This window comes from Lynx canadensis, chromosome B4 (assembly GCF_007474595.2).
Source record: "Lynx canadensis isolate LIC74 chromosome B4, mLynCan4.pri.v2, whole genome shotgun sequence".
In the NCBI taxonomy this organism is placed as follows: domain Eukaryota; kingdom Metazoa; phylum Chordata; class Mammalia; order Carnivora; family Felidae; genus Lynx; species Lynx canadensis.
This window is the reverse complement of record NC_044309.1, coordinates 916,064-925,793: the sequence shown is the minus strand read 5'-3', so window position 1 is coordinate 925,793 and position 9,730 is coordinate 916,064. Positions and strand designations below refer to the sequence as shown.

The window sequence follows — 9,730 nt, the reverse complement described above, 5'->3', positions numbered from 1 at the left end:
CTCGTCACTTCCGGTATCTCCTTGCGGCCCTGCCCCCACCCCCTGCACGGCTTCCTCGCCGCTTGGCGCCCCCGCCCGGCCGGAGGTCCCCGGAGGAGGAGGTGGCCGGGACCTGCTGGGACCTGCTAGGGCGGGTGGGGGTGGGGCGGCGAGGAGAGGTCACGGCCCCGACAGGCCGCCTACGGGTTTGTGCTTTTCGATCCGGCCGGCTCGAGGGGCTTGGGATTCCGGGGAGCTCCGGGGGTCTAGGGGCCCGGAGTCCCAGGAACTCCAGAGTTCTCGGGTGGGGGGGGCCCGGGGGACTCGGAAGGTCTCAGGGTCTTGGGGATCTCAGGGGTCGGGGAACTCCAGGGCCCAGGGCGGTCTCGGGGCGGGGTGTTTGCCTCAGGATCCCGGAGGATTCGGGGCACCATGGTCGTGGCCCGCTGGCGTGGGCTCCCCAGGAACCGACGCCCTGGTTTTGCGTTTTCTGCGGCCTACACCGACTCTGGACTTGTGAATGCAGCGAAATCTTAATGAATGAGTAATGAGACAGCAGAGTCGTCCGCGGGGTGGGGGCTACCAATCTCCCCACCCCCGGCCCCGGCCCCGGCCCCGCCCCCGGTCTGCGAAGCCAGACCCAGGTCTGTGTTCCCAGCCTCCCCGCCCCCCAGAGGCTCCCCGGGTGTCTGATCCCTGCCTCCTGGGCTCCTACTCCCCCCGCCCCCAGCCAGCCTCAACTGTCAACCTCTCTCTGATGCCTTGGCCATCGCTTTCTGTCTTCCCAACTGCTTCCCATCTGCTTAAAACCCTCCTGTCTCCATTTCCCGGACATCTCTCATTGCCTGTTCTGTTGGCTGACTTACCTGCCTGCCTCCCCGCCCAGCTTGTCCTCACGATTTTGCCCTCCAGCCCTTGCTCTTCCTCCATGAAGTCTCTCTTTTAAGGTCCCCTGACGGTTGCCTTGCATGGATTCCTCTGAAAAAACAGATATTTCCAGTCCCAACTTCTCTCTCAATGCCAGTCTGACATTTCCAATCAATTGTGAAATGCCCACCTGTGTGATTTCAGATGTGCCAAACCGGACATTTCTGAAAATCAAAAACTCGTCTTCTCCCTGTAAGTAGACCTATCCTCACACTGCCATGCCAGAGGGCAGCCCGCGCCCTGACTCCCCTGCAGACTGCAGAAAAAGGACTTGCTAAGTCCCGAGAACACAGGGCAGAGAAGACAAAGCCTGATCCAAGGCAGAGGGTTGCAATTAGCCCCACAAAGTGCATTAGGAACATCAAGGGGGGGCCGGTGGAGACAGACAGAGGCGTCTGACAGAGGAGAAAGTTGATAAGGGAGGTGCATCTGGACACTTACTACTGTAACTTCTGCTAACAGTGGGGCGACTCCCTCAGGTAACACATGTCGTGGTAAGCCTAGGGACTTGTGACCATGTGCTGAGCACTATTCGAAGCGCCTAACTACGTATTAACTCACTTAATTCCTACAACCCCACAAGGTGGGTGGGTAAACCAAGGCACGGGAAGCTGCTCATTAGCCTGTGGTCAAACAGTTAATGGTGGCAGAGTTGGGTTTGAACCCAGGTGGTCTGGCCCAGCATTTTTGTTCTTGACCACTAGCTGTTCTGCTTCTCCGTCACCTTCTCAGATCCTTTCAACAAGTCCTATTGTTGTTACAGAAACTTCCTATGTTCTAAAGTTGAAAATAATTTTGAATCATGATTCTCTCAGTTATTAACTATAATGCCCTTTTTTGTGTTATCAGGAGGTTAGATAAATATGCCTCCTATGTCTCCGTGGCACTTGCACAGAAAGCCTCTGGGATAATCAGGACTCTGTGGCTACACTCACCTGCTGAACTGCTGGACAGCCCCTCAGAGCTCTGCTGGTGCCCTTCCTCTCCCTCGGGTGCCTGTGAGTTCCCTCAGCCTCTCCCGTTGCCCTCACGCTTACGTGGCCAGATCCTCCTTGAAAATCCAATATTTAGGTAAGTCCAACCAATCCTTGGCTTCAGACAGACAACTATCCTTTCTTGAGCTCCTTCCTCCCTCTAGGCAAAAATCGAACAACTTCTTACATTTCTACAGGTCATTAACGTTTACAAAGTGCTATACTCTTTAGTATCAACAGTATTCCCAACAACTTTGTGGTGTGGGGTTAACATAGGATTACAGGTTTGCTTCTCCCCAAAATCACGTGGCTCTAAGTGGCAAACAGGATGGGACCCCACGGGCCTGTAAATGCAATCGTTATATATAGACAGTATATGGAGGGAACAGAACTGTTTAAAATGGTAATAATAATATAAAGTCAATATACGTGATGTTGTTGGTTTTACACAGAACAGTTGAAGCCTACTTGGTCACGTAGAACAGAAGAGGAACCGTTCTTTGAAAGAAACCCAAAACAGGACTCTTGACAAAGAGCAAATACATTAACATGTGTGTCAGAAAAGAAATGTGAGGTAATTTTGTAAATCTTGTCAGTAAAAAACTGACAGGCCTTTCATATTTTTACTGTTCTCTCATGAATTTGGAATCATATTTGCCAAAAAAACAATAAACACTTGCCATGTGAAGAGTCCAAGGCCTCAAGTCCCCACCCCAGCTCTGCCCTGTACAAGCTGCATGTGCTGTGGTGGGTGAGTCAGCTCCACGGAGCCCTGGCCCCTCTTTGCCAAGTGGAGAAATCATGTCCACCCCCAAAGGATTGTTTATGGTGATTAGTTAAGGTACGTGCACAAAAGCATAAGGCATAAAGTAAGAGATGTTAATATGAGGGCTAACTTTAACATAATTTTATGTGAAAACTTTATTGGGTCAGCACAAGGTAAGGTACTTCATTGCCACGAAGTATATTAAATGTTAGATATCTTTTTTTTTAATGTTTATTTTTTGAGAGAGATAGAGGGTGAGCGAGGGAGGACAGAGGGAGAGGGAGACATAGAATCCGAAGCAGGCTCCAGGCTCTGAGCTGTCAGCACAGAGCCCGACACAGGGTTCGAACTCACAAGCTGTGAGATCATGACCTGAGCTGAAGTCGGACATTTAACTGACTGAGCCACCTAGACGTCCCACTTTTTCTTTTTTTAATGTTTACTTATTTTTAGGAGAGAGAGAGAGACAGAGAGACACAGAGAGAGACAGGGAGTGGGGGAAGGGCAGAGAGAGAGGGAGATGCAGAATCCAAAGAAGGCTCCAGGCTCTGAGCTGTCAGCACAGAACTTGACACAGGGCTTGAACCCATGTACCGTGAAATCATGACCCGATCCGAAGTCGGACACTTAACTGATTGAACCAGCCAAGTATATTAAATGCCAGATTTCTTACCAGAGATTCTCGGCTCCCACATGTGGCAATGAAATCATCCCTCCGAGCGCGTCATCATGCACCATCTGAGTTCTTTGCTAGCTTTGTAAGGGACAAGAACCAGCACACGAACAGAAGAGACGTATGGAACACCCTCCGGTCATCGTGCGTCTATGGGTGTGACGTTGGGGGAGGGGCTGTGGGCAAACGAGGCCACTCGCAGGAGCTGCGCAGCCGGGAGGCGTGTCTGAAGGCCCAAGCCCCGCGGTCCGGAGCCGCACAGCCGGGAGGAGGTGCCCAGCATCGCACACCACCCGCGTGGTGATGAGAATCATCGTCCTTCCCTTTGCACCTGCCCTTTGCCTGGCTCAGCGTGGCTTCCTGGGACAGGTGTGTGTCCCGAAGCACTAAGAGGCTGCTGGTGTCTGGGGGCCCTTTTAGAGGAGAGTCGGAAAAGCCACCTGCAGTGAAGGCAGGTCACCAATTCTTGAGCTGATTTCCACCGTGTTTGAAGATGTCTGGTGACTCGGGCTCCTCAGAGGGGGAGCCTCGTGGCGGAAGTAAGCCTTGGCTGTGGCGAAGGACCCTCAAGGGTGCCCTGCGGTGCTTTCCAGCGACTTCGGCCAGTCGGGGTCCATCCCGGCAACAGGCTGTCTTCCATGCCTGTTGTGCGGAATTGGTCTTCTCTGTCGTACTTTCTTGTTGCTGTGATTCTCACAGATGAAAAGTAGGGTTTGCAGCAGAATCTGTGCCTGGGGAACGTGATCAAACTTCTTGCCTAAAAGGAGCCTTTGTGTGGGTGTTCGTACTTCGCCTTGCGTAGCTGTGCGGAATCAGTGTTAGGATCCTGCCCGTCCGTGAACACTTCTGATCCACCGTCCACAGGCCGGTGGCTTGGCGCAAGCCTGCTGTGCGGTCACCTTTCGCTCAGCGAGTCACCATCACGGGACCGTGACCACCTACCTGCCCCTCCCGTGCACCTCGTGCAGTGCCTGGTGATGGGGCTGCCGTCTGCTGTTCCGGACCGGCCGGCCACACCTTCACACTGCGGGACGTCCGCCCTGCGGTGCGGAGCCGCCTCCTTCCTCCCGCGCTCCAACCTCACCACCCACAGTAGAGTTCCTTCTTTCAAGGAACGGCCGGTTAGGTTCGTCTTTCGGAGTCTGGGGCTGTTACGGCACCGGTGGCCGGCAGAGGCCTGGCTTAACCCGACGGCCCAAGGACTCTCTGCAGCAACTCACTACTCATCCTCATCCGGAGAACATCTGGTTCTGTGCTCCAACTTCCCAGCTAGAAGTCACTTGTTCACACGTTTCGGATACGAAATGTAAAAACCAAGACCCTTATTAGGATGCGCTACGGCACAGCGATTGTGGCCCATTGTGTCAGAGTCTCGAAAACGGCCACAGGGTATGTCTGGGGATACCCAGGAGCCCCCATCCTGTGTGGCAGCGGCATTCCCAAACTTTTGGGGAACACGGCCTGAGAAGGCTCGTAAAGCTGCAGACCGTGCGTGAATGCGGGGAGAGTCAGAATGCCTTCTCGGCCTTTCTGACGGAGGCCGAGGGAGCCGGAAGGGAGCACAGATTCAAGATGCGGCTGCCACAACCCGGTGTTCGAAACACATTTGCCCACAGTGTCAACCCCACACGTCACCAGCACCGCTTTGTAGTGAGGTATGTATTGTCCTCTGTCGTCTTGGTTTTGGCCACAATTCGCCTCCCTGTGGAAGTGGTGTGCTGTAAGAGAATCCGAAAAACCAAAACGCGGAGCCCCACCAGGCTCCAGGCAGTGGACCAGATCTGGACGACGAGTGGAAATACTTTGTGATGCCCCAGTGTGAATAATAGGACACGAATCACAGAGGGTTGTGTCTTTCCACCTGCACGCATCCGCTGCTTGTCTGAGGCAACGGGAGATCATGTGTTGCTTGCGACCACCCAGTGGTTCAGATCCAGCCCCTATGACCTCTGGGGGGCTCTCCACGCTGGTGTGAGAATGACAGCACCTGTAAGTAGGGTGTGAGCTGATGGAAAGCAGTGTGCTGTGACCACAGCCCAGGACACACGTTACAGGTGACCAGGGGCAATTGTTCGAATTTCTCAGCAAGGCCCCTGGTGCAGCCAGCCGGTCCAGCTAACGTCACCCTCCTGAGACCCAGGTCTCGAGGGTTGTTCCCACCCCGTGCTCCCCAGTGGAGCCCGAAGACCAGCCTGCGGCCGGCACCCCTGACTCCTTGCAGTCAGGAACCTCCTTCTGAGCCCCAGGGCGTCGGCTCTTCTGGCTTTGACCTGTGAGGCTCTCCTACCACCAGGCTACGCAGCCTCCTCGCGACAACAGAATCACTGTGGATGACGTCCACTCACCCACAACTGAAACTCGCGCTACCAGGAAGAGCCGCGGGGCTTGGTGGCTGGCCAGTAGACTGCATAAATACAAGACTCCACGTGGCTCGGCTTCACGCCAAATGTCAGAAAGGGAAGGCCAGTGTGCCCCCCAACTCTTGGGCTTGGGGAGCGTGCACGGAGTGAAACCAAGAGGGCAATGAGTGAAGGCGGTGTGGAACAGGACGGTCTTTCCCTTCTGTGTGACTCCTGCCGAGACCACCCACGGCAAGTCCCCGAGGGTGGAGCGCCTGGGAGCCACCTCTCAGCCGGATGCAGGGCTGGTGTCCCTTCCACCCTCCAGAGGAGAGCCAGACGGCCACATTCATTCCTCTTGTTACACTCTTGCTCAAGGTCAGCACAAGGGGCCGCGAATGCCGCTCACTTGTGTGGGGAGGTGGGCGCCCTTGGCCGCCGGGTGAGTGGAAACTCTCCTTGGATCAGCTGTGGCCACGGCCACGCTAGGATCCCACCCTCGCCCACACTTTTGACGGGGCGACTTTTGATCGCTGCATTAGGCAACGCTTTGTGGTAAACATCAGGGTTGTCACCAGGAAGCGTGCCACGTTATGCTTATGACTTTAAACAACCCAGTTTTCAAATCTACTTTGGAATCTGAGTGAACGTGAACTAGTCCGCGTCTCCGAGGTGACCTGGTGCCAAACACTTCTCCGGGTTGGAGACACTTCCCAAGCTTCCCTGTGGGCCTGTTGTTTGGACTCTTGTCAGCAGCTCCCCCAACTCTGCTAATGAGGTTTCTGATATCGTTGGACTGTTCCAGAACATTCCATCTCAGAAACGCTGGCAAGCCTCCTGGCACCGAGAAAGATGCTGCTTGTGAGTGACTGTCAGCCTCGGCTCTGCATCTGGAGAACCTGGTTATCTTGGGGTCTGTCCCCCTAAAAACCCTCCAGACTCTTTTCTGCAGCCACCTCGAATCTCATTCCACCCAGTGCTCACTGCGCAGAAATCAGACTCTGAACTTGCCAGGCTCCTGAGTCTGGGTGGAGTCTGGAGATGGGTCGGGTCTGGGTTTCCCATTCTGCAGAGCCCGCCGGACTCGCCTCGCCCAGGCAGCGCTGCACCCCGAAGCCTCTTCCAGGCCTGGCGCCCTCCCCCAGCTCCCCCATCCTACGGCAGGTGCTGCCCGGCAGAGTTGTGGCTGCCGGGGACCAAGGACACGGAGCCGGCACCCAGGCGGCCGCTCCCGGAAGCTGGCAGAAGCATGCTGCTGCCCGTGTAGACGCCTCCTGGCATGGAAGGGCTGGGCCAGCGCCGGAGATGGGAGTTCACGCCTCTGTGCGGGTGCTTAACCTTTCCTGCCTGTTGACTTAGGAGCAAAGCCAGTCAGGAAATAGGCCCGAGAGCCAGAGGGCACCCAGCCCACGTCAACTCAGTACCGACGGAGCACCCACTGTGCTCACCCCTGACATCCTGCACTGCGCAAATGTCCCCAGTAGCAGGGGATTTGGGCCACAGAGTGAAAACCTGCAGTGGTGTGAGTCTGGGTTCTCCACATCTCATACCTGCCAATACCTATATTTTCAGAATAGATTTTTGAAGAGCAAACAACCGTGTATCACAGAATAAGATGTACACCCCAACCCAAGGATCTTAGAGCAAACACGGTGAGTGAAATAAGGAAGTTACAGGCAGGGCATGAAGGGCGGTCTCCAGAAGAGGGGGCTCAGGCGGGGTGGGACCTGGGCGAGGGGTCCCAGACACCTCCCCGCACGGTTCCTGGCAGCGGCTGGGCTGTGACGATGGTGCTCTCACTGGCTGGTCTCACACGGCTGCGTTTTAATTCTGATGTCCAGGCCACCGCCCACCAAAACTGGAGCAGAGTTGGTTATATACATATATATATATATATTTTTTTTTTTTTAGTTTATTTTGAGACAGAGAGAAGGGGTGCACACAAATTGGGGAGGGGCAGAGAGAGAGAGTATCCCAAGCAGGCTCCACGCTGTCAGCACGGAGCCCGACGTGGGGACTGAAACACAAACTGAGATCATGAGCTGAGCAAAAGCAAGATTCCGACACTCAACCGACTGAGCCCCCCAGGCGCTCCCCCCTTTTACTTTCTAGAGAAGCAGTTACCAGATCACTCAGAATTTGATGTGGCTTGCATTATATCCCTGCGGGACAGCATGGGCCCAGATCCTTCAGGCCAGGACTCCTAGGGACCTCTGGTTGACTTCTGCCTCCCTCCTGGCCCCACCCCTGCCTAGGCTCCTCCTGGCCCAGGAGCACCGGTGAGTGTCCTGCCCTGGCCTGCCCAGGCCCTGTCCGCCTGCCCTCCTTGCACTGATTGCACACAGTACTGTGGTGGTTTGGGTGCCATCTGCCTGGCACCCACTGGCTCCTTGAAGGACGGACAGTAGCTGATTCACAGGTCCAGCTCTGTGTTTGTGTCAATCAACCAACCTTCACCGCCGGGAGGAGGGAGGTAACAGGGACCTGACTGTGAAGACTGGGCACCTGAGTAACTTGCTTTTTCCGACAGTCCTCATTTATATCAGTGCTCACAGTTGTGACAGCTGGGCAATCATTGGATGTAAATGGGCAGGTCCTCACTAGATTCTTTCCAAGGGCTCCCCTCTGGGTACCATGCCTGCAAGGTTGCAGGTGCCAGCACTCAGCCTGCGGCCCTAGTGCCTGGTGAGCGTCCGGGGCAGACACTTGGGCCTCGCTGGCTGTGGTGCGCTGGGAAGCTAAGTGTGCTTGCTGGGGATGGTGGGGGGGGGGCGGTCGGACACGGACGAGGTCCTAGTAGCTCTGCTATGTGTCAGGGGCGGGGCTGTGGGGACGGAGGGCCATCTGCCATCTTGTAACCCTGCGACCACCTGCACACCTGACTGTGGGTCACTCAGACCCCTGTTCCTTCTCCCCCCTTGCCCACTTGGGACTGTCGAAGCACCTGCGCCCATGTGCACCGTGCACATGACATTGGAGTTTGTTCTTGGTCTGTCTGTGCAACTGTTCATCTGAGGTTCTGACTCCGAGGCCAGGAGGCCAGGAGGCCGGGAGCTGGGGCTGGAACGAGACACCGCTCCCCACCCCTCCCCCTCAGCAGCTGCAGAGCCTTGGTGAATTGTTTGCTTCACTGAACCTCAATGTTCTCTTCGAGAAACTGGAGATAATGAAAGCACGTACCGAGGCAGGAAGAAAACTGTCCCCAAAGAGGTCCATGTCCTAGTCCTCAGAACCCGTGAGTGCTACCTTCTGTCATGGAAAGGGATGTGATTATGGGCATGGAGCCTTGAGATGGGGAGAGTGCTCTCGATCGTCTGGTCCCCTTCTAATTATGCCCGTTCTTAAAAGTGGGGACTCTTTCCCCACTGTGTCACAGAGACATGTGGCCACAGAGGCAGGGTCTGAGAAATGACACGCCGCTATCTTAGAAGATGGAGGAAGGGATGTGAGCCAAGGAATGTGGAAGCTTCTAGAAGCTAGAGAAGTCAAGGAACAAATCCCCCAAGTCAGCTTATAAATCCGGGGCAATGTCCGTGCTTTGTATTTCAGTATACCTCACAGTAGCTAGAATGGTGCTGGGGCCATAAAATAATAAAATTTAGAGATTTAGAACTGGAAAGGATCTCTCTGATGATTTTGTTCTACCACGATAAGCAATGTGTTGATCACAGATGGATGGCTGGTGGAGAGATAGATGGGTAAGTAGATGGGTGCTTGCGTAGATAGATGGATGGGTGCGTGGGTGGATGAGTGGATGGACGAAATAGCTAGCAGCCTAAAGTGAGGTTTTGAGCTATTTGTGGGATTTCTAAATAATTTCAATCCTTCCATCAGAGTTCCACCTGTCTCTTTTCCTCTCTTTGTAAGCCATACATAATAGAAAAGTTGACTGAGTTAACTCTAACCTGAGTTAAATATTGATCCTTGAGAACTCCGTGTTGAATAAGACCAAAACATCTATGGTCATTTACATGTAACACTCAGATATCATGTATCCTTCAGGTTCATTAAATGCATCAGAATGCACTAGATCCCAAAAGGGGAGGTGAAGAGTGAGGAGGTTTCCAGGTTT

The 9,730-nt window shown here is 54.5% G+C and overlaps 1 long non-coding RNA gene across 5 annotated transcripts; it reads left to right on the top strand.

Annotated features, from left to right (window-relative positions):
- The first annotated feature begins 131 nt into the window (after nucleotides 1-131).
- On the top strand, nucleotides 132-7,547 carry LOC115518014. Of its 5 annotated transcripts, none has more exons than XR_004343826.1 (3): nucleotides 132-185; nucleotides 927-1,977; nucleotides 2,333-2,916. It is a non-coding gene; the product is annotated as an uncharacterized LOC115518014 (long non-coding RNA). The 5 variants fall into 5 exon arrangements; XR_003970147.1 differs by lacking the exon at nucleotides 132-185 and adding an exon at nucleotides 3,323-7,547 and having other exon boundaries at nucleotides 226-1,977; nucleotides 2,333-2,721; XR_003970149.1 differs by lacking the exon at nucleotides 132-185 and adding an exon at nucleotides 234-623.
- Nucleotides 7,548-9,730: the final 2,183 nt, after the last annotated feature.